This window comes from Rhinopithecus bieti, unplaced genomic scaffold, assembly GCF_001698545.2.
Source record: "Rhinopithecus bieti isolate Rb0 unplaced genomic scaffold, ASM169854v2 scaffold_9712, whole genome shotgun sequence".
NCBI lineage: Eukaryota > Metazoa > Chordata > Mammalia > Primates > Cercopithecidae > Rhinopithecus > Rhinopithecus bieti.
Window position 1 is genome coordinate 209,020 of NW_016806339.1, and position 25,995 is coordinate 235,014.

General features: G+C 37.0%; 1 long non-coding RNA gene across 1 annotated transcript; it reads left to right on the forward strand.

The window, feature by feature from the left end:
• The first annotated feature begins 6,157 nt into the window (after nucleotides 1-6,157).
• On the forward strand, nucleotides 6,158-25,248 carry LOC108532005 (uncharacterized). The gene is made up of 4 exons (XR_001886335.1): nucleotides 6,158-6,279; nucleotides 20,969-21,032; nucleotides 23,086-23,132; nucleotides 25,075-25,248. It is a non-coding gene; the product is annotated as an uncharacterized LOC108532005 (long non-coding RNA).
• The last annotated feature ends 747 nt before the right edge of the window (nucleotides 25,249-25,995 follow it).

Sequence of the window (25,995 nt, forward strand, 5' to 3'; positions counted from 1 at the left end):
TTAGTTAAACCACTGGACATGCTAATTTGAGTTTCAGGGAGAGAGGACAGACTGGAAGAGAGAGAAGAGAGAGAGAAAGAGAGAGAGAGAGAGAGAGAGAGAGAGAGAGAGAGAGAGAGAAAAGAAAAGGGGAATAAAGGAATTCGCCCTTGAACACTACAGTATTAAAATACAATAGAGAGGAGAAGAAAACCTGACAGGAGGTTATGACGGAGTGATCAGTGAAGTAGGAGGAAAACTATTGAAGTGTGGTGTCCTGAATGTGAAATGAAAAGAGGTTTATTAAAGAGGAGTGCTCCAATGTAGCCAAACTGCAAAATCTGGAGGCATAATCCTTCACAACTATCCTCACTTCGGAAACCAACTGTAAGTGCAGGGGGTTCCCCAAATCCCCTTAAGTATGACAATTATCTAGCAGTACTTACATTACTCTCTGAAAGCTGTTATATTCATTGTCATGGTTTGTTACAGGGACAATGTACATTAAAACTAGCGAAAGAAAAATGCATAGGGCAGAATCTGGAAAGATTCCAGGCATAGTTTTTGTTGTCATTAGGACACATTACTCTCTGGGATTGATGCATGACAATATGCATAGTGTATTTACAACCAGGGAAGCTCACCAAACCTTGGTCATAACTCATGGTTAACTATTTGATGTAGTAAGAGTGTCTAGTCCAATGATTATCCAAGTGATAATTTTTAGAACTATTATGTACTGACAAAAGAGCAATCAGATATTCCAACCCACATTAGCCTTCTGCTATCCACATGTTTAAATATCTGGAGCCCCATATTGAGGTATCTCACCCATAAAAGTTAAATGTATATGATAGTAGTACAGGAAATTCTTTCATCTATGAATTTTCTATACATGGTAGAATTAAACCTGGAGTCAGCTACATTACTAAATATTGCTGTTAGCCCTTTCTTCTGCAGTTGGTCCATATATATATTTTTTTGTTCTCACATGTGTAGGAGGACCCAAGGAGGTTTCCCCTGGGACTACAGACTGAGAAATCCAGATGAGGACATCCTCTTTCCAGGGAGAAAATAAAGTTAAAAATTAGAAGGGAGAAAAGGGTATACAGGCCTGGCCCAGGTATCTTGGGGAAAAAACCGTCAACTCAGATGTTGTCTACTTCAAATTCTAGATATTTTAAGGCAATTTCTAGTTTTAATTTGTTGATAAGTGTGTAGGCTCATTCAAGAGGTGATAGTTTCTTTAGATGAGATACATGTATCCAGGAATCAGTTTCTTTAAGCTTAGCAGTGCAGATGTTTTTTAACAAATGTGATAGTGAGCCTTTGCAGTGAAGTTGGAGGGAGTCTTTTCCAGTAGACAAAATACCATGATTGTAGGTTATAATGTTCTAGTTCTTTGTCCCCTGGGATTACACTTTGGAAAGACTGTTCTACCAGAGTATGATTTTCATCTGTAGTCTTAATTACAACTTTACAATATTAAAGCATTTTACCTTCTATTAATTTGGGGTCAAAAGAAGTTGGGGCCAGATGCACAGGGAGTGTAGTAACTATCTAAATTAGTGATAGCTTATGTAATCAAAGGGAGTAGTATCTAAGTTCAAATTCACTGTATATAGGGTTTTTGGCCATGGCAGGTGTAACATTCCCATAAACTTTTCAAATTGATTCTTAAGAGTGCTATTGTTACGTTCAGCTAGTCTAGAGGACTGAGGATAATTAACACAATGAAAGTTCTCTAAGATTGGCCAGAAATCATACTCTTGTTTGATAACTTGACTGGTAAAATTAGTTTCTCAGTGATTGTGGAGCTCAAGGGGTAATACTGCAGGTAGAGATTTTTTTTTTTTTCTTTTTTTTAATAATAGGATGTTAGCCATTCCAGAAGTGCTGGCTCATCTTCAGGAAAAGGTTTCAACCCAATGGGAAAACATATAGATCAAAACTAAAATATAATTTTGTTAATATGAGGGAGGTTGCTGAACAAAGTCCACCTGCTAATTCTTGAATGGCCCATTAAGGTGGTTAAAATGGCCAGGAGCTGTACACACTTGCCTGGGGCTGTACACACTTTCTTCATTGAATTTAGGATGAGGGGGGACAGGATAAATACACTTTTTCAACTACGATGTTGACGTTGCCTTATCAGTATTTTTGTATAAAAGTAATAATCTTTTCTGTAGTCTAATGACTTAAATAGGTACAGTATTTAATAAAAAAAATTTCATGGTGTCTGGAAGAAAGCTTTGTTGTTGTTGTTGTTGTTGTTGTTGTTGTTGTTGTTGGCTAAAACCAGAGTTTCTCTATCATTAAACCAGCAGCTGTTATTTTTCCAATTTGGGATTTTTGTTTTATTTTCTGTTTGTGGCCTCTGTTGCCCAATTCTGTGCATCTTTAGTAATTATTTTAAATTCATCTCTTAGGAATCTTTCTAGTTGGGTCACGACAAAGATTTGATCAGAAGGATCTTTAAGGGCACCGTTCTTTGTTGTATTATTAGCCAGGTAATTTCCTCTGGTTCCCATAGCATCTGGTTTAGAATGGCCTAAAAATTTGATAATGGCTAGAGGGCGGATAGCTGTATTACATCTAATAATTCTATTATATACAATCCAATTCTTTATTTTGTCTTCATTGGAAGTAAGGAAACCTCTTTGTTTTCATAACATTCCGAAGTCATGAGCAATTCCTAAGGACTACCAACTCTCTGTGCAATCATTAACAGTCTTTCTCAGCAAGGAAACAGGCTTGAGTGGGGGCAATTAGCTCTGCCTGCTGGGCTGAAGAGGCTAAAGACAAAAGTGTTGCTTTCACCACTTCAAAAGCATTAGTGGTTATAGAGCCTGCATGATACTTGTCACATTCATTTTGTAAATATGAGCCATCCGTAAACCAGGACAACTAAGCATTGCCTAGGAGACTGTCTTGGAGATTGTCCCGAGGTCTATCAGAATTAAGCAATCATGTGGTGCCTCACTTGAAGGATATGACACAAGAGTTACAGAGTTAAGGTTATTGCAACATGAGTGATATAAGGAGTAGCAAGTAGGAGAAGTTCATAAGAAGTAAATCAGCTAGCAAAGGATGCTATATTAGTCTGTTCTCATGCTACTAATAAAGACATACCCACAACCAGGAATTTTATAAAGGAAAGAGTTTTAATGGACTCACAGTTTCACGTGGCTGTGGAGGCCTCATAATCATGGCAGAAAGCAAAGGAGAAGCAGAGCCATGTCTTACATGGCAGCAGGCAAGAGAGCTTGTGCAGGAGAACTCTCATTTATAAAACCATCAGATCTTGTGAGACATATTCACTACAACAAGAACAGTATGAGGGAAATTGTCTCCATGATTCAATTATCTCCACCTGGCCCCACCCTTGACATGTGGGGATTATTACAATTCAAGGTGAGATTTGTGTGGGGACACAGCCAAAGCATATCAGATGCTGAGTGAGATGTGAGTTTAAGATAGCTTACTAGAGAGTGATGTTAGTCCCCACACTTTGTGTTAAGATTCCCAATGCATTTCCTTTCTTTACATATACATAGAGGAAACAAAGTTAATTTATAATTAAGATGCCCTGGAACTACAAAATGTACCAATTTCTCCTTTGGTTTAAAAACTTACTTTTCAGATTTTGCCCCTAAAGAGACAGATATTTGAATCAGCAGTGATGGGTGGCATTATTTTGGTTTTGAACAGGGAATGACTTAACAAATGAGGAAATTTGGGAAGTCAGAAGACTCCAAGGTTGAGTCAGCAAAGTTTGCCTTGTCAAAATTCTAAAATTATTTCCCTGTTATGAGGGGAAAAAAAAATTTTAACATAGTATTTTTCTTGAAAATCGAGCCCAAGGAGGAGGTAGATAGGGAAGAATTAACAAGTAAAAAAGGGGCAAGTGTCTTGGAGAGGGACAAGATAGAAAGGGATGGGCTGTGAAACAAAAACAGCTAAAAGCTTCTTGGAAACTCCCATACGTATCTTTTTATTAGCTCAAGGCATGGGCTGATTGGGGCTGGTGGGGTTAAGAACTAATACTCTTGTTCCAGTGTCTATAAGCACAAATACCTCATTCCCAACTCAGAGAGTGGTTTCACCCAGATGACTGAGAGAACTGGGAAGAGCCCCTGTAGTCCTTGGTGCCTGTTCATTGAGAGTGGTCTCAATGGGTAGGGTAGGGTAGCTGGGAAATATAGACAATACTTTTTGAGGAGTAGTAAATTACTAGGGAGAATAAATGTGAGGTGGGAGAATAAATGTGAGGTAGGAGACTGGCAGAACTTGTTTTCTGGTCACAATCTTGCTGACCAAAACAGGATCTATTCCAGACAGGATAAAGAGAAGAAACTGTCAGGAACTAGTGGATGGAGATGAAGTGATCCTTAGCTGCTCTCATTCCTCATTGACATAAGACACTCCCACCAGCACCAAGACAGTTTAAAAATGCCATGGCAATGTACCCAGGCATTACCACCCCTTTTAAGGCAACAACCCTGAAGTTACTGCCCCTTTCCGAGAATGTTGTAAATAGCCAGCCCCTCAGTTTGCATTGACATACCCTTAATTTGCGTGTAATTGAAAGTGGGCTTTCCTGAGTATAAATACAGTTGCCAAGAGACCATACATTGTTCACTCTGGGCACATGGCCTGTGAGGTAACCTTGCTCCACAAGGAGCAGTACCATTTAATAAAAATTGCTGTCTAATATCATCAACTCACTCTTGAATTCTTTCCTGGGCAAAGTGAAGAAACCTCCCAGACTAAGCCCTAATTTGAGGGCTTGCCTCTCCTGCATCAGATGAACCTGGGACATGGGAGGCAGTCATTAAGAGAAGGTGAAAGGTGAAGTTGCACAAGGAAAAAAGGCTATTTTATTATGTAGATAAAGTACCCCAGGTAATCTCTTGGAGCTGCCCTTAGAAAAATAGATTTAAAAGTCTGTTTGGGTGTGGTAACAAATTCCAGTCTTTTCTACAGTGGTTGATCTTTCCTTGTTATTTGATGAGATCTCTAGGAAGAGGACTTAAGGCAATTGTATTTCTTTTGGAAAGAATCTTTCTTGACCAGAGAAAAAAAATTCCAAAGGGAAACCCTTTCCGAGTTTGGTGTGAACCAGGTGAGATTAGAAAGACCTTGGTTCTGGCCGGGCGCGGTGGCTCAAGCCTGTAATCCCAGCACTTTGGGAGGCTGAGACGGGCGGATCACGAGGTCAGGAGATCGAGACCATCCTGGCTAACACGGTGAAACCCCGTCTCTACTAAAACACAAAAGTAGCCGGGCGAGGTGGCGGGCGCCTGTAGTCCCAGCTACTCGGGAGGCTGAGGCAGGAGAATGGCGTAAACCCGGCAGGCGGAGCTTGCAGTGAGCTGAGACCCGGCCACTGCACTCCAGCCCGGGCTACAGAGCGAGACTCCGTCTCAAAACAAAACAAAAAAAAAAAAAAAAAAAAAAAAAAAAAAAAAAAAAAAAAAAAAAAAAAACAAACAAACAAAAAAGAAAGACCTTGGTTCTAAGGCTGCTGCTAAATAAGGCCTTTTAGCATCTTAAAACACCAGTCTTTAGGGTTACCACTTTGTGAAACCCAACAGAATCACATAGTATGTAATCTTTTGAGACTGGCTTTTTTTTCCATGTAGCATAATTTGCTGGATATTTATTAAAGTTGATGAGAAAGAGATTTTCTGGCTTTTTTGGCACTCTCTTTTCCAGTGGCCTGGCTTCTTATGGTAGTATCCTGGCCCAGGATGTTTCTTCCTAGTGTTATGTCTGGGAAGCACCATCTGCTGTAATAGGAGATTTAAAACTTGAGTGGTTTTCTCTGTATTAGTGTCCTCACGGATGCCAGCTAGCTAATTTGCCAAATTATCTGGATCAGAAGTAGGTATAGTTTTCCATTCTATCCAGGTTCTTTTGACAAGCTGAGAGAGTTCTCCAGAAAGGAGAAGTGTAATTCTGCTCACAAACAGAATTAAAGTCTACTTGAATAGATTCAACGTCTATAGGTAATTCATAATTTTATCTAAGTACAACCTGGATTTGATAGCATTTTTTAAACACGGCCTAGAGTACAACTGTAGTGGCTGGAAAGTGGCTCATTAGGTTCTTAAACATGGGACTGGATTCTACTGCAGTCTAAAGTTTTAGGAATAGCCTCAAGAATGGCCTCATGGAGGTTTTTGCTATGCCTTCAGTTCTGTCACAGTCTTTAGAGGTGTTTATTTCTGACTCTCCCTCAGGATAACAACAACAAGCCTTGGTCATTCAGCATGGTGCCTGACCTTCACCAAGTATGTGAATCAACTGTTGTAGGTCAGAAAACCTGAGGTTGATAGGCCTGACTCACTATGCTGAGTTAATCAGCAAATTGAGGAGGGCCCTCAGTGATCTGTGGAAATTCCTTGGCAATAACTTGAAGTTCAGCTTGCATAAAAGAAAAATGGGAATTTAAGATTTAGAAGAATTATCAGTGAGTTTAACTTTAAAATGACAGATTTTAGCAGATCAAAGACAGATAGAGAGGAAGAACAGAGGAAAGAGGAGAGGTCTCTTCTAGAGAGGACAGAGTCTGGACCTAATAACTTCCTTAACTGTTTCTTTGTCTCAGTTAATTTTGAGATAACATGTTACTACTATAATAATTTACACATGAGATAACAAAGGCCCAGATTGTTTTTTGTATTTGTCATTATTGTTGATTTTTTATTTGACAAATATCCCAGACTAGTTAAATGACAGAAAATAGAACTAGAACTAATGACTTCTTATTTTGAGTTCAGTGTGTGTGTGTGTGTGTGTGTGTGTGTGTGTGTGTGTGTGTGTGTTGAATACCTTGCTTCCTTATAAAAGGACAGAGACACATTGTCTTTGTCATAATTTTAGAGTAGTCCAATATTCATGACAAACAACCAACAGGTAATAAAGAGGAGCTCAGATTAATTCAGTTTATTTTGGGCCCTTTTTGAATAGTAGAATTCCTTTCACTATTTCTACAGTGTCTCTGTGTGTTTTGTTTTCAATTGTGCTCAAATGGGTCAACCTCTATTTTCATAATTATTAAATTCATACCTCAATCAGAGAGATTAAAATAATTAAAAGCACCTATGAAGTCTTAAGTTCATAAATCACTTCTGACACCATGATTATGTATGTAAGAGACTACTGCCAAATTAAATCCTTATGCTTCCATGTTTCTGTCTGAAATTCCTTTGTCTAGTATTAAGGAATTAAGAAAAGAACAACTTCTACAATACTTCCTAAAAAAAAAATCTCCAGGAAAACATCTACTTTAAACAGGGTTACTATCATTACAGATGCATTTTTTTTCAAAATATAAAACTAGGAACTGAGCTACCTATACAGCTTATTTTAATTGAATGTTTATTTTTCTTTCTATTCAGTTTCCTGGTGACCAATTGAATTGTCAGAGGAAGGCATTTTATGAACAGAGTGCTTATTTATCTCAGATAAAAGGGACTATTCAAGCAGACAACAGAAATAAATAATGCTTGATGAATTCTATCTACTGAACTAATTCTCATTTAGTGGTAACTCTATGGTCTACAAAAATGAAAATGATTGTAGAAGTTAGTTGATATATTACTGTATTGCTTCTATGCATTGTTGCTGAACTATGGAAAGTGCTGAAATGAATGCACATTTGTGGAATACAAAATGCAAATGAACCTAATTTGGAACTAGGATAAACAAATTGGAGAGAGTTAATTGCTTTTTTTAATGTAGCATGGTTGGCTTAGGACTTCGTACTCAGAGACATACTATAGCCTAGAACTTTGATGTATTTTTAAAAAGTCTATACTCTAGAGTTTTGGCGGAAGAAGTAGAGTAATTTGGGTGCTAGTATGGGCCTTCTATTTTGATGACTAAACTCCCAAAGCTCACAATGTGGGTATCACCACAGTCCATGGTTTGGACTTCAACCCTTTAGGCATCAGGTTGCACTTTAAACAATTATTTAGAGTTTAGAATTAGGCCCTAATTTAGAATTAGACCCTTTCGGTGAAGCCCTGATCCAATATGTTTGATGCCCTCGTAGAAAGATAAGACACTAGCGGCACTGGAGCACAGAGGGAGAACATGTAAGGATACGCAATGAGAAGGTGCCTATCCGCAAGCCAAAGAGAGGGGCCTGATAAGAAACCAACACTGTTGGCACCTTGATCTTGGGCTTGTCACCTCTGGAACTGTGAACAAATATGTTTCTTTCTTTCTTTATTTTTTTTGTAGACATGGAGTCTTACTTTGTTGCCAGGCTGGAGTGCAATGGCATGATCTTGGCTCACTGCAACCTCTACCTCCCAGGTTCAAGCAATTATCCGGCCTCGGCCTCCAGAGTAGCTGAGATTACAGGCACGTGCCACCATGCCTGGTTAATTTCTTTTGTATTTTAGTAAAGAGAGGGTTTCACTGTGTTGCCCAGGCTGAAACTCCTGAGCTCAGGCAATTCGCCCACCTCGGCTTCTTAAAGTACATGTTTCTGTTTTTAAAGCCACCCAGCCTGTGACATTTTATTATGGCAGCCCTAGAAAACTAATACATGCACAGATTGTTATAAAATGAGATTATAAGTATAAAATGGAATAGATCATATATCTTCTCACCAGCACATTTTTCTGTAAAAGAAATTTACACAGGCACCAAGAAAATAATCAGACAACAGATTCTTAGTTATGTAGTTAAATAATTAAGTTTTTTTAAATTTTTAATTATTTGAACCAGGAGAGCTCAGTTTGAAGCTCACCAATTGAAGTCCAATAGCAGATGCAAGTCTGTGATGTTATTTGGGGAAACGACAATACTAAAAATCTAAAAACACATTGTCTTGCTAAATGTACTCAAGGAACTGTACCATCATCTCAATATTAGCATCTGTCTTTCATTTAGTGTATATGTTTTTGTGGGCATGAGCTTGGATGTGGGTGAGAATGGACTGTAGTAAATTTCCAAATACTTTTAACAGGGCAAATAGAAGAATCCTCTGCTGGCCTCCCCCTTGTCTAGTTTATTTGTTCTTGTGTATCAGGAGTTCCTTTGAATCCAAGCAAAAATGCTCTGATTAACAGTAATTAAACTTATAGTAGTTTAGTTTTCTCATGTAACAGATGCTCATCCTAAACTTAGGATGTTTTTTTATCCTAAACTGATAAGTTTGCATTCAAATGATTCTAATATGATTCATTTTCTTTTCTAGGCATAAAATCAGAGAAAGACTAACAATAAAAGCCTTTTATAACATATCTTATAATAAGGCACTCTCTTACTAAGCAATTCCACATATATCCCATTGTTCTTAATTGTGTCACATGGTGACCCTCATTTGAAAGATTTTCAGCCTCAGTAAAAGAAGAAGGTAAGAGGAAAATGGTTGTTGAGGGCTTAAAATAGCCAATGGACAGACTGCGTCAGCCAACCCATGAAAGGAAATAGCCTGTAAAACTCTATCTAACACATTTAATATTCCCAGGAGAGACATTTTTGCTAATGGGACCAGTTGAATTCTATGCTTAGAGTAAACTCTTATTGAAATTATCTCTGCGGTTGCAATATGCTTTACATCTAACGAGTAGCTTTCTTCGATTTTTTTTTTTTTGATAAGCCCTTTCTTGCATCTCTTCAGATCCATGTTTTCTATCTTTAAATATATAAATATATTTAATTAGGTTGAAGTAACATATTACTAAGGTAAGAAGTCATTTTGCTTTGTTAAATTTGAGTTCCGTTATTGCTACTAAGACTCATTCTGTGTTGAGTTAGGGTAACTGTCATAAGTCTCTCTAAGTGAGAAGATCACTTATATACTGTGAAGTGGATAACAATTCACCTACTTGCAATCTAACAAGTCAGCCTGACACAATTTTAAGGATGCTGCAAAATAAACAAAACCATTGGGTTAGAGACAGTCTATTTCTGACAACGAAAGCAGCAGCCAGAGTACCAGCACTGTTTTACGCTGGATTCTCAAGTACCAGTTTCCATGTAGTGACACAAAGAGGGACAGCAGATACTTAGGCAGGAGGTGGGTTTGTTATAGGTAAGAAATTCTGAGCTTTCGAAACTGGACTCTTTCATAATAGTCAGGAAGCATGACTGTGCTTTGCTCTGGATGGAGTCACTATATCTTTCAAGGTGATTTGCAATATAAACATCTGTGAAAAGATAATCCAACAGAAAGGGTACTTAGAACCATGCTCCCAAGACTTGCAGATATGTGGATAAATGTAGCTTAATTTAATGAGACCCTCTCCTCTGAACTAAACTTTTTAAAGGTGATGTGGGGAAGAGAGAATAAATGGAGAGAAGAAACTCCTAAATACTAGAAGACCAATAAAATTAATTACGTACTTCGTAATGTTCATGAATATATTTTTAATCACTTAAGAACAGAAGAAAAATATCTCTTCAGAAAAAATAAAATTTACAAAATGTCTAAAGATATTTTTTCCATAACTCGTATCCTTGATTTAATGTACAAATATCTAATTTTGTAATAGAATAATTATATTTGTTGTTTTACAGTTCAATGAGAGGATAAGCTAAATAGAACTCTACAAATAGCTGAATGTAATAAACACTATATAACAGAATCTCACATGTAATTACTATGTACCTGAAAATAAAAATATTTAAATACAAGACTGTGCCCTTACTAGAATGATAAAGGCAAAATATCATGATATTTTTATAGATATATTTGAATTAAATTCCTTCTTTGAAGAATAATTTTTTGGCCGGGCGCAGTGGCTCAAGCCTGTAATCCCAGCACTTTGGGAGGCCGAGATGGGCGGATCACGAGGTCAGGAGATCGAGACCATCCTGGCTAACACGGTGAAACCCCGTCTCTACTAAAAAATACAAAAAACTAGCCGGGCGAAGTGGTGGGTGCCTGTAGTCCCAGCTACTCGGGAGGCTGAGGCAGGAGAATGGCGTAAACCCATGAGGCGGAGCTTGCAGTGAGCTGAGATCTGGCCACTGTACTCCAGCCTGGGCGACAGAGGGAGACTCCATCTCAAAAAAATAATAATAATAATTTTTTTTAATTTACTTAAATGTTTGAATACTAGTTTAGTGTATGGAGTAAAACTACTTAGGTAGAAAAGACAATTCTCTTTGATTTGGTTGCAGTATACACAATAGACATAAGCTATATTCTATGTTATCCATTATATGTTATATGCAGTATGATACATAATATATTATGTATATTACTCCGTATTTACAGCAAACACCAGTCTTTTTTACTGGTCTTGAAGCAAATTGCTATGACTACCTATAGAGAGGGTCACGTGGTAAGTAACTACTGATGTCCTCTTTGTTACAAGAGGAACTTCCAACCTACAGCCAGTAAGAAGCTGGAGCTTTCATTTATACAGCTACAGGAAATCAGAACAGATCCTCCCTACATGAAACTCCAGCAGAGAGGCCAACACCTTAATTGGAGCCTTGAGAAACCCTCAGCAGAAGACAGCATAGCAAGAGATAACTAATGCAATGGCTATGCTCAGAAATAACATAGCAAGAGATAACTAATGCAATGGCTATGCTCAGAAAAGATGCAAAACCCACAGAGGCCCATAAAGAATCTTCTCCCAACATTGCACTGAGGAGCTCTCAACTACACATATTATAAATGTTAGTATTTTTCCCAATTAAATAATGAGCTCTCAAATGCAATAAGACAGCTGAAAAGAGGCCTCACACAGTATAATTAGCTGTCTTTATCCTTTTTCCACACAAATGTTGTAACACTCCTTATTCGCAAGGTGTTATCATAGTATGTAACAGAAAAATAAATGAGACATGGATGATGTATTAAAGAATTTTCCATCTAGTAATAGATATGAAATACTGTGCTACTCAATTGTTACATCCTTTGCTTAGAAACAATCTTAGCCTCGTATGTAGCTAACTATGCCTGTCTGTACACAATTGTCTAATGTTTCCAGTTCATACTTTTTTTTTTTTTTTTTTTTTTTTTTTTTACAGAAAATGTACTGTATTGAGTACACATTAGGAAAAAAAATCTTGTTTTTCTTAGCATCAAAATTTCCAATTACTCTTCCACTCTACTAGCTCAGTAAGAAGATGTGCTGGAGGTGATCCTCTCCTTGAAACACTTGGAATACAAGGGATAATCAATTGATTGATCTGAGATTTCCTAGAATCCTGGGTTAGGCCAGTACCTATGCAGGTTTTATTTCGCTCTCTGGCATATGCAAGCTGAAAGATAGCATTGAATTATTTAGGTATGAAGAATAACTCTAGATGCTATTTGTGGACAGGGAAAGGAAAATGTAAAAGGTGATGTAGTGATAGAGCTGGTGACCAGAGACTATCTCTTGAGAAGAGAAAATAGATTATTTATCCATCTGTCTGTACATCTATCTAAACAACTATCATCTATATTGTGTTGTCATATGGTGTACAAGGGAAATAAATTTTCCATGTATTCCTTGACATTTCAATAAAATCTATATCTCTAGGAGTGATATTTTTAGGGAACAGATTACTTGCTAAGGTGTTACATTCTCCAGGTCAGTGCAGAGTGACAAAAAAAAAAAAAAAAAAAAAAAAAAAAACAAGAACACCATTGGGATCCCAGCTACGTTTGAACTAAAACTTCAATGCACATTAAAATTTATGTGCCTGTCTCTAATCAAATATACCAGAAATTCGTTGGAATTATTTAGTATAATATGTGTGTGTATTCATGTTTGTATGTGCTCCCCCTGACACAGCACACTGCCTGGTAACGTGCATGTAATGTAATGAGCAATCTGTTTTTTTTTTTTTTTTTTTTTTTTTTTTTTTTTTTTTTAATTTTAGATAAGGAGGTAGAGGAAGACTTTAGAGTCAACTTCCAACAGAAGTATGGTACTGTGGCCATAAGTTAAATGAGAGACAAGGCTAGTTGTTGTCCTTTACATGCTTTGACTTCTACAGGTTTTCTTTTGTTTTCATAAATCTTGATCATAAATATTTAACACATTGAATGTTTTAGCTATCATGTTTTCTTAAGAATAACTAATATGGCCAGGCACGGTGACTCACACCTGTAATCCCAGCACTTTGGGAGGCTGAGGTGGGTGGATCATGAGGTCAGGAGTTCAAGACCAGCCTGGTCAACATAGTGAAACTAAAACTACAAAATTTACCTGGGTGTGGTGGCAGGCCCCTGTAATCTCAGATACTCAGGAGGCTGAAGCAGGAGAATCTCTTGCACCCAGGAGGCAGAGGTTGCAGTGAGCCAAGATCATGCCATTGCACTTCAGCCCAGGTGGCAGTGTAAGACTCCATCTCAAATAATAATAATAATAATAATTTCTCAAAGAACAATTAAAAATCAGATACCTGATACATTGTTATATAATGTAATACTGTTTTAATTCATGCAAAACAAGTATATTCTAATGTTGAAGAAAAAAAGAATAATTTCTCAAAGAAGAAGTACAAATCGAATACCTAATATCTTATTATTTGATGTAATATTGTTTTAATTCATGCAAAACAAGTATATTCTAATGTTGCAGAAAGTAAACCAAGAGCATACTGCAATCTGATTGTTAACTAAAGTATGTGACAGAATATAAAAATGTATTTGAGAAATCAAATCATCTGTCAGAGATTATATTGAAGTAATTTTTAAATTTTACCAATTATATAATTATGTTCTGAAATACAATTTTTCAGAACATGATCAAAAGTTTAATATTTTACATGGTTTCTATTTGCAACCAAAACAGAACTGCTCTTAACTACTTAGTCAAGAGCAGTGTTTGCCCTCAAAGAAATAGCAGGAAAATGTGTGTGTCTACAAAGAAATTCCACTGTGCTGTGTTCACTCACAGGGATACAAAATCGAGATTATTCGCTATGGTCATGCTACAAAACAACAAAATATTTATTTTAAATGAAAAAATATTTTTAAAAATATATTTATTCTTAAAAAAAAACCAAAACAGGATACACGTGCAGAACATGCAGGTTTGTTACACAGGTATACGTGTGCCATGGTGGTTTGCTACACCTATTGACCAGTCCTCTAAATTCACTCCCCTAAGCCCCCACCCCCAACAGACCCTGGTGTGTGTTGTTCCCCTCTCTATGTTCATATGTTCTTAATGTTCAACTCTCAGTTATGAATGAGAACATACAGTGTTTGGTTTTCTGTTCTTGTGTTAGTCTGCTGAGAATGATGGCTTTCAATTTCATCCATGTCCCTGCAAATGACATGATCTCATTTGTTTTCATAGCTGCATCACATTTTCTTTATCCAGTCTATCATTGATGGGCATTTGGGTTGGTTCCATGTCTTTGCTATTGTGAACAATGCTGCAATAAACATAAATGTGCATGTTTCTTTGTAGTAGAATGATTTATAACACTTTGGGTATGTATTCAGTAATGAGATTGCTGGGTTAACGTATTTCTGTTTCTAGATCCTTGAGGAATCACCTGTCTTCCACAATGGCAGAACTAATTTACATTCCCACCAACAGTTTGAAAGTGTTCCTATTTCTCCATAGCCTTGCCAACATCTATTGTTTTCTGGCTTTTTAATAGTCACCATACTGACTGGCATAAGATGGTATCTCCTTGTGGTTTTGATTTGCATTTATCTGATAATCAGTGATGTTGACTTTTTTTCATATATTTGTTGACCACGTAGATGTCTTCTATTGAGAAATGTCTGTTTATATACTTTGTTCACTTTTTGAGGGAGTTGTTTGTTTTTTTCTTGTAAATTTGTTTAAGTTCCTTATAAATTCTGGATATTAGAGCTTTGTCAGATGGATAAATTGCAAAAATTCTCTCCCATTCTGTAGGTTGCCTGTTCACTCTGATGATAGTTTCTTTTGCTGTGCAGAAGCTCTTTAGTTTAATTAGGTCCCATTTGTCCATTTTGGCATTTGTTTCTATTGCTTTTGGAGTTTTCGTCATGATTTCTTTCCCTTGCCTGTGTCCTGAATGGCATTGCCTAGGTTTCCTTCCAGTGTTTTTATGGTTTTTGGTTTTACATTTAAGTCTTTAATCCATCTTGAGTTAATTTTTGTATAAGGTGTAAAGAAGGGGTACAGTTTCAGTTGCTGCTTATGGCTAGCCAGTTTTCCCAGTACCATTTACTGAATAGGGAATTCTTTCCACATTGCTTGTTTTTGTCAGGTTTGTCGAAGATCAGATGGTTGTAGATGTGTGGTGGTATTTCTGTGGTCTCTGTTCTGCTCCATTGGTCTATATGTCTGTTTGGTACCAGTACCATGCTGTTTTGGTTACTGTAGACTTGTAGCATAGTTTGAAGTCAGAGAGCAAGATACATCCAGCTTTGTTGTTTTTGCTTAGGAGTGTCTTGGCCTCAAGGGGTCTTCTTTGATTCCATCTGAAATTTAATTTTTTTTTCTAATTCTGTAAAGAATGTTAATGGTAGTTTGATGGGAATAGCATTGAATTTTTAAATTACTTTGGGCAGAATGGCCATTTTCACGATATTAACTCTTCCAATTCATGAAAATAGAATGTTTTCCCATTTGTTTGTGTCCTCTCTTCTTTCCTTGAGCATTGAGTGGGTTGTAGTTTTCCTTGAAGATGTCCTTCACATCTCGTGTTAGATGTATTCCTAGGTATTTTATTCTCTTTGTAGCAATTGTGAATGGGAGTTCATTCATAATTTGGCTTTCTGCTTTCCTATTGTTGGTGTAAAGGAATGCTTGTGATTTTTGCACATTGATTTTGTATCCTGAGACTTTGCTGAAGTTGCTTATCAGTTCAAGAAATTTTTGGGCTGAGATATAGGGGTTTTCTAAGTATGAAATCATGTTGTCTGCAAACAAAAACAACTTGACTCCCTCTATTCCTATTTGAANATTTTAAATTACTTTGGGCAGAATGGCCATTTTCACGATATTAACTCTTCCAATTCATGAAAATAGAATGTTTTCCCATTTGTTTGTGTCCTCTCTTCTTTCCTTGAGCATTGAGTGGGTTGTAGTTTTCCTTGAAGATGTCCTTCACATCTCGTGTTAGATGTATTCCTAGGTATTTTATTCTCTTTGTAGCAATTGTGAATGGGAGTTCATTCATAATTTGGCTTTCTGCTTTCCTATTGTTGGTGTAAAGGAATGCTTGTGATTTTGCACATTGATTTTGTATCCTGAGACTTTGCTGAAGTTGCTTATCAGTTCAAGAAATTTTGGGCTGAGATATAGGGGTTTTCTAAGTATGAAATCATGTTGTCTGCAAACAAAAACAACTTGACTCCCTCTATTCCTATTTGAATAACCTTTATTATTATTATTATTGTTTTTTATCTTGCCTGATTGTCCTGGCCAGAACTTCCAATACTATGTTGAATAGGAGTGGTGAGAGATAGCACCCTTGTCTTGTTCCAATTTTCAAAGGCAATGCTTCCAGTTTTTGACCATGTAATATGGGCTGTGGGTTTGTCATAAATAGTTCTTATTATTTTAAGATATGTCCCATGAATACCTAGCTTATTGAGAGTTTTTTTTTTCTTTTTTTTTTTTTTATTATACTTTAAGTTCTAGGGTACATGTGCACAACGTGCAGGTTTGTTACATATGTATATGTGTTCCATGCTGGTGTGCTGTACCCATTAACTCATGTTAAATTGTATTGAAGGCCTTTTCTGAATCTATTGAGATAATCATGTGGTTTTTGTTTTGGTTCCATTTATGTGATGGATTAAGATGATTGATTTGTGTATGTTGAATCAGCCTTGCATCCCAGGGATGACGCCAACTTGATGAAGCCAACTTAATCATGGTAGATAAGTTTTTTGATGTGCTGGCAGATTTGGTTTGCCAATATTTTACTGAAGATTTTTGCATTGATGTTCATCAGAGATATTGGCCTGAATTATTCTTATTTTGTTGTGTCTCTCCCACGTTTTGGTATCAGGATGATGCTGGCTTCATAAAATGAGATAGGGAGGATTCCCTCATTTTCAATTGTTTGGAATGATTTCAGAAGGAATGGTACCAGCTCTTCTTTGTATTTCTTGTGTCTGCTCCTGGCCTTTATTTTTTTGGTAGACTATTAATTACTGCCTCAATTTCAGAAGTTGTTATTGGTCTATTCAGGGACCCAAATTCTTTCTTGTTTAGTCTTGGTAGGGTTTAAGTGTTCAGAAATTTATCCATTTCTTCTAGATTTTCTAGTTTATTTGCACAGAAGTGTTTATAGTATTCTCTCTTGGTAGTTTGTATTTCTGTAGAGTCAGTGGTGATGTCCTCTTTATCACTATTTATTGTGTCTATTTTATTCTTCTCTCTCTTCTTCTTTATTAGTCTAGTTAGAAGTCTATCTATTTTGTTTTATCATTATTTTTTTCAGAAAACAGTTCCTGGGTTCCTTGATTTTTGGAGGGCTTTTTGTGTCTCTATCTCCTTCAATTCTGCTCTGATCTTAGTTATTTCTTGTCTTCTACTAGATTTTGGATTAGTTTGCTCTTGCCTCCCTCGCTCTTTTAATTGTGATGTTAGTGTGCCAATTTGAGTTCTTTCTAGCTTTCTGATGGGAGCATTTAGTGCTATAAATTTCTCTTTTAATGCTGCTTTGGCTGTGTCCCAGAGATTCTGGTACATTGTCTCTTTGTTTTTATTGGTTTCAGAGAACTTCTTGATTTCTGCCTTAATTTTATTATTTACCCTCCTGAGGAGTCACTCAAGAGCAGATTGTTCAGTTTCCATGAAATTGTGTGGTTTTGAGTGAGTTTATTAATCCTGAGTTCTAATTTGATTGCACTGTGGTTGAGAGACAGTTTGCTATAATTTCCATTCTTTTGCAATTACTGAGGAGTGTTTTACTCCCAATTATGTGGTTGATTTTAGAATAAGTGCCATGTGGCACTGGGAAGAATGTATATTCTGTTGATTTGGGGTAGAGAGTTCTGTAGACATCTACTAGGTCCACTTGATCCAGAGCTGAGTTCAAGTCCTGAATATCCTTGTTAAATTTCTGTCTCATTAATCTGCCTAATATTGATAGTGGGGTGTTAAATTCTCCCACTATTATTGTGTGGGAGTCTAAGTCTCTTTGTATGTCTCTAACAACTAGTTTTATGAATCTGGGTGCTCTCATATTAGGTGCATATATATTTACAATAGTTAGCTCTTCTTATTGAATTGTTCCCTTTACCATTATGTAAGCTTTCTGATGGGAGCATTTAGTGCTATAAATTTCTCTTTTAATGCTGCATTCTCCTTTAATGGTAAAGGTATTGTTCCCTTTACCATTCGTTGTCTTTTTTTGATCTTTGTTGGTTAAAAGTCTGTTCTCTCAGAGCCTAGGATTGCAACCCGTTTTTTTTTTTTTTTTTTTTTTTTTTTTTTTTTTTTTGGCTTTCTATTTGCTTGTTAAATTTTCCTCCATCCCTTTATTTTGAGACTGTGTGTGTTTTTGCATGTAGGAGGGGTCTCCTGAATACAGCACACAAATAGGTCTTTACTCCTTATCCAATTTGCCAGACTTTGTCTTTTAATTGAGACATTTATCCATTTATATTTAAGGTTAGTATTGTTATGTGTGAATTTGATCCTGTCATCATGCTGCTATTTGGTTATTTTGCACACTAGTTGATGCAGTTTCTTTGTAGTGTCATTGGTCTTTATATTTTGGTGTGTTTTTGCAGTGGTTGGTACTGGGTTTACCTTTCCATACTTAGTGCATCTTTCAGGGGCTCTTGCAGGGCAGGCCTGGTGGTAACAAAATTCTTCAGCATTGCTTGTCTAGAAAGGATTTTATTTCATCTTTGCTGACAAAGCTTAGTTTGGCTGGATATGAAATTCTAGGTTGAAAATTATTTCCTTTAAGAATGTTGAATATTGACCCACAATCTCTTCTGATTTGTAGAGTTTCTGCTGAAAGGTCTGCTGTTAGTCTGATAGGCTTCCCTTTGTAGGTGACCTGGCCTTTCTCTCTGGATGCCCTTAACAGGATTTCCTACATTTTGATCTTAGAGAATCCAATGATTATATGTCTTGGGGTTGATCTTCTCATGGAGTATCCTAATAGTATCCTCTGTATTTCCTGAATTTGCATATTGGCTTGTTTTGGTAGGTTGGAGAAGTTCTCCTGGATTTAATCCTGAAGTGTGTTTTCCAGCTTGTTTCCATTCTCCCCATCTCCGTTAGGTACTCCAATCAATCGTAGGTTCAGTCTTTTTATGAAGTCCCATATTTCCTGGAGACTTTGTTCATTCCTTTTCATTCTTTTTCCTCTATTCTTATCTGCATGTCTTCTTTCAGCAAGGTGGTCTTCAAACTCTAATATCCTTTCTTCCACTTGGTCAATTCAGTTGTTGATACTTATGTATGCTTCACGAAGTTCTCGTGCTGTATTTTTCAGTTCCATCAGGTTGTTTATGTTCCTCTCTAAACTGATAATTCTAGTTAGTAATTCCTCTAAGTTTTATCAAGGTTTTAACTTCTTTGCATTGGGTTAGAAATGCTTCTTTAGCTCATCATAGTTTTTTTATTTCCCATCTTCCGAAGCCTAACTCTGCAATTCAACTATCTCATTCTCCGTCCAGTTTTGTGCCCTTGATGGAAAGACATTGTGATCATTTGGAGGAGAAAAGGCACTCTGGCCTTTCGGATTTTTAGCATTTTTTATTGTTGTTGTTGATTCTTCCTCATCTTCATGAGTTTGTCTAGTTTCTGTCTTTGAGGATGCTGACCCTTGGACGGGGTTTTTGTGGGGGTCTTTTCTTCATTGTTGTTGCTGATGCTGTTGTTTTTACTTTCTGTTTGTTTTTCTTTTTTTTTTTCTTTCAATAGTCAGGTCTCTCTTCTGTAGGGCTGCTGCTGTTTGTTAGGGGTTCACTTCAGGCCTTATTCATCCAATTCACTCCTGTACCTGGAGATATCATTCAAGGAGGCTGGAGAGCAGCAAATATGGGTGCCTGCTCCTTCTTCTGTGACCTTTGACCTCAAGGGGCACGAACCTGATGCCAGTAGGATCTCTCTTGTACAGGGTGTCTAACAATCCCCATTGGAGGGTCTCACCCAGTTGGGTGGCATGGGGATCAGGACTTGTTTAATGAAGCACTTTGTCCCTGGTGGAGAGGGTGTGTTTTATAAGGGGGAGACCCAATTGTCTAGGCTGCCTGGATTCAAGGAGGAGAGGCTAAGTCAGCTGGTCCACAGAGACTGTGGACACCCCTCTCATTAGAGGCTCAGGACCAGGGAGATCTGAATTCTATCCCTAAGCCTCTGGCTGGAGTGTTTGGAAATCCTGCAGGGAAGGCCAGACCACTGAGGAAGGATGAGTCAGGGTTAGGCCTAAAGAGGCCCTCTGGCCACAGACTGCCACAGCTTGTGTGTTGGGCTGTGGGGACGAGTCTTGGGACAAAGCTGTCCAGCCTCCCTGGCTCCAGGAGGGGAAAAGAGCAGCCTGGAGCTATAGAAATGGGTGCTGCCTTTCTTCCACAGAATGGGTGCTTCTCCTCTTTCCACAGAGGGAGCTTAGCATGTTAGGCAGTTACTAGTCCCAGTGCTGACTGCTGCCTCACCCCCAAGGAGCTTGAAAGGCTTAGACAGCAGGCAGCCACAGCCAGTGCTGGTTGCCCTCCCCAGGAGAGCTTGGTATTCTTCAGCAGATTCCAGCTGAGATGCTATAAGAATCTACACCTTCCAGGTTTGGGACGTTAGGCTCCGGTGGCATGGGTTCACAAGTGGGATATTCTGATCCTTGAGGTGCACAGTTCTGTGGAAAAAGAGCAGTTTCCCCAGTTGGGTAGCCCACTCCCTCACTGCCTCTCTTGGGAGGGATGAGAGGGTACCCCTTCCCCATGTGGCTCTCAGGTGGGCTGCTGCACCACACTGCGCTTCCTTCTCTCTGTGCCTTCTAGTCAATTTTGATGAGAGAACGTGGATACCTCGGTTAGCGGTGAAGGATTCACATGCTTATTATGTTTTTTTTGTTTGTTTATTTGTTTTTGTTTTTCCAGTGGGAGTCTCCAATTCCTGCTGCTTCTAGTCTGCCATCTTTGCCACACCCCCAGAAAATTCTGAGTAATGTCTTATTAAAATCTAAGTGTAGTAGCATTATGATTTTACCGCAGTTTGAACAAAATGAGTGAGCAATATGTAACTGTTGTTTGTATGAATTACATGCTATACAATAAATTATGAAAAAATATGTTATGTAATAAATGTTACATTAGATTGTACACTGTATTATAAATTATATATAATTTTATAGCAATATGAATTACATAAGTATTTCTCTTTGCTGGTGCTGAATACTGATCACAGAAGAATGTAACTTCTGTTCTACATAAATCCATATAATGTATCTGCAAAGATTTCAAGGAATAAAACATTATTTTTTTTTTAGAAATTAAAGATTTTAACCTGAAGAGTTTATATTATGTAAACAATTTATAATAGAAGAGCTACAGACGCTAGAAAGATACACTTCATAAAAGAAAAGTACAAGATGTTTGTTAATCTTTGTGTTAGTTGTAAGACTTTAGTACAAGTCACCAAAATCCACTAAAATCATCTTGAGTACAAATGAGGTTTCATGAAAATAAAAAGGGATTGAAGTCTAATGAAAGCACCAGCACAGCTTCAGGAACTTTGGAAAAAGATGTTTGGACTGGAAAGTCCACAAAAGAAGTTATAGCATCAGGTTACCGTTGCTATGCCTCAACTCCATCTCTTCCAAGAATTTTAAGTCTTGTTAAGTAAAAAAATCCTGGAAAAAAAAAAAAAAAAAAGCTGCAGCAATGGGTATGGTTATTTAGTAAAACAGTCACTGGAATTTTGTTCCACTGGGTGTATCAATTTGTGTTTTTGTTTCTTGTGTCTATTAAATGTTTTGGAATAGAGACAATGAAAACAATCCAGAGTTTACCTTTTCCTACATTGATACATGGACATAACAAATAATTTCTCTTTTAAAAAAATGAATATGAAAGTAGAGAGTGTTCACAGACAGCTTAGCTAAGATGCTTTGCTAAATGCCAATAAGAACTAAAATTTATTAGTGAGGATATTTGATTACAATGATGATTAAAATTTCTTTAGGTTTAGCTAAGTATCTTTTAAATGGCATCCTATACAAAAGTTATAATTTCAAGCTCATGAAAAATTAACTAGGTAAATTCCCTAACTATACAGTTAAATAAACTGAACATAATTGAATTAAATGATACAACTATGGTCATCTAGCTACCTAATGAAAAAGACATTAACATGAGATGTATCAGTTTGCCTTGAAATATATAATGTATGTGCATATGCACATATATCTTTATCTCTAGTGGTTTTATTTCAATATTTATAGATATAGGCATCTACATAGAGATAATATTTTGTCTAGAATGTTCAATTTGACATGCACTTCCATATGAGTTCATTCTCATGCTGCTGTAAAGAACTGCCCAAGACTGGGTAATTTATAAAGGAAAGAGATTTACATGACTCACAGTTACCTATGTCTGAGAAGGTCTTAATGAACTTACAGTAACGACAGAAGGTGAAGGGGAAAAAATGCACCTTCTTCACAGGGCAGCCGGAAGGAGAAGTGTCAAACAAAGGGGGAAAAAGTTCCTTATAAAACCACCAGATCTCATAAGAACTAACCCACTATCATGAGAAGAGCATGGGGGTAACTGCCCCCATTGTTCAATTACCTCCCATCTTGTCCCTTCACAATATGTGGTATTATGGGAACTACAATTCAAGATGAGATTTGGGTGGGGACGCAGCCAAACCATATCAACTTCTATATGTTTATCGATTTCTATCATTTCCTAGTTTATTGCTATTATTGTCTATCAGTCTGCACCCATCTATATATTATCTATCTATATTTCAACTTAATGTATTCTTCCATCTTATTAGACAAAAAATAAGACATGGTATGCAATAATATAGATGATCAAATAGAAAATATATAAATATTATTATTTAGGAGAACATGGGAATTGAGATAACTGATTTTTACTTTTGAAAAATCTTAAAATTGAATTTGTTTTAACTTTTTGTATACATTCATATTGACATACGAATGTCATGCAGGGCTTTAAAACTATCGTCTTTTTTTTTCTTTGTTCAGCTATTCAATTTCTACCATACCAGAATTAGACTCCTCCTCCCCCTAAGGTAACCTATTTTAAAAATGTTGTATGTATCCTAATAACCAACTTTGTATCCTACGTTTTTCAGTGCTCAGATTATCCTACGCAAATAAGAATTCATGATATACATATGCATACATATATTTATCTATAAGTTTGTATATACATGTATACATAGATGTGTGTGTATATATATATACACACACACACACACACCCAGACACATATACAATAGATTCTTGTTATATGTGATAGCCATGTTTTTATAAAGACACCCAAAACACTGAAATAGTAAATACTAAATCATTGCTCTTAGCTGAAATACAGGGTTAGGTTCTTGCGAACATCTGTTAACAACATTTTTATCAATCACTCAATACAGAACTTTGTTTTATGTGTTTGTTTAAAGACATCTTATTTAACATATATTATTGTTTCATTAACATTGAATTCATAGCCAATAGCACTATAACTCATGCCTGGGAAAATCTTACCTAAGACACTCCATAAGGCACATCACAACCATCTCACATTTTGGCACTCTTGAAGGGTGCCATTTGAAACAGCAAAATCACCAAAAAAGCACTCGTGGCACTAAATAAACCATGATAAGGATACTTGTTTACATTATAAGAGCTAAAACAAGAAAGCAGATTATTGTTTAGTTCAACTTCAAGTGTATCAGACAAGTCAAAAATTTCACCACTCTGTTCATGTATGTGAAGGATTGTGAAAGTGCCTTGAGTATCAATTTTGGGGTTAAAAATAAATTTTATGGACATGAATCTGCAGATATGAACTCTTCAAAAAAGTGAGGATTAAGTATATATGAACCACATACGTATACATGCTTTCTATTGCACAGACTTACATGTGTAACTCTATACAGAGTTTATTGTCTTTTATTCTATAAAATGGAGGTCACTAACAGCATTAATTAGGCAGATTGCTGGTTGAACATATATACATATATAGAACTTTAATAGATTTTATGTTTCTTGTAAGCAATAAATGATATAGCTTTTAAAATTTAAGATTTGCTATTCGAACAATATATTAAATTTAATTTTAATTTCATAACAAAATTTGATATTTTTTCATATATTCATTTGACTTTTGAATTTGATGTTTTCTATATATTCATGTTCTTACAGCATATTTTTCAACTTGACCATTTTTTTCTAACAATATATAAGTAGTCTTATATGACATTGACAATATTCCTTTGTCTATAATTTGTGTGACCAATTTTTTTGATATATGTTATGCTTATTGATTTTGGTTTTGATATATTGTCTCATGCAACTTTTATATTTTCTAGAGTTATCTGTACCAATGGGTTAAGAGAAAAAAAATCCTGATTTTTTTTTTTTTTTTTTTTTTTTTTTTTGAGAACGGAGTCCTCGCTTCTGCGACCCTAGGCCCTGGGAAGTGCAGTGGCCGGATCTCAGCCTCACTGCAAGTCCCCTCCGGGTTACCCTTCCTCCTGCCTAGCCCTCCGGAGTAAGCTGGGACTACAGGCCACGCCACTCGCCCGGTAAATTTTTTGTATTTTTTTAGTAGAGACGGGGTTTTTCACCGTGTTTAGCCAGGATGGTTCGATCTCCCTGACTCGTGACCCGTCCGTCTCGGCCCTCAAAGTTGCTGGGATTACAGGCTTGAGCCACCGCGCCCGGCCAATCTGATTCGTTAATCAAAAGACATGGAAGGCGATGCTAGAAAGTCAGAAAATGTTTATAAAATAATTTTGGTACAATTAAACTGCACAGGGAAATATCCGGCTCCATCCAGACCTACAATACCAAAGATGAAGTGGAGAGCCTAGATTTCCACCCTTAGCAGACTATAATGAAGCACTCTCACGCTTCAACTGGGGTGGTGTGAAGAAAAGCTTAATAGAGAGCCAGGACTTTTATCCCTGGCCCAACTATAACTTCTCTACTCTCCCAATTCCCTTCCTCTGCTAGTAGAAGTGGGGACAAAATGAGCACATGGACATGCATTCCCACCTTCAGTGAAGGAAGGATATGTGTTTCAGGAAATAGTACTACAGAAATTCAACGTAGAAGAAAAGAAGAGAAGATGAGGGAGAAGAAGAGGAGGAAGAGGAATAAGAATAAGGAGGAGGAGGAGGAGGAGAAGCAGGAGGAAGAGAAAGAAGAAGGAGGAGAAAGAGAACAGGAAGAAGAGGCAGAGGCAGCGACAGAGGCAAAGGCAGAGGCAGGGGCTGCCGCCGCCTTAGCTCACGCCTGTGATCCCAGCACTTTGGGAGGCCGAGGCAGGTGGAATACGAGGTCAGGGGTTCAAGACCAGCCTGGCCAACATGGTGAAACCCCATCTCTACTAAAAGTACAAAAATAATTCGGGTGTGGTAGCATGCACACGTAATTCCAGCTACTCAGGAGGCTGAGGCAGGATAATTGCTTGAATCCGGGAGGCGGAGGCTGCAGTGAGCTGAGATCATGCCACAGCACTCTAGCCTGGATGGCAGAGAAAGATTCTGTCTCAAAATAAATAAATAAATAAATAAATAAATAAATAAATAAAGGAGGAGCAGGAGGAGGAGGAGGAGGAGGAAATAAAAATAATAATAATAGTAATAAGGGGAGTACCTTGACCTAAGTCTCACTTTCACACCTACAAAATTTAACTCAAAATGAATCACAGACTTAAATACTATAACGCTTTTAGAGAAAAAAAAAAAAAAACAAAACAAAATATAGGACACCTATGTAATCTAGCACCAGTTGGAGAGTTCTTTGAATTATGAAAGCACAATCCATAAAAAGAAATTTTGGTAAATTAAACTTCATTAAAATTGGAAACTTTGGTTCTGTGAAAGACCCTGCTAACAGGATGAGAAAACAAGCTACATATTGAGAGAAAAT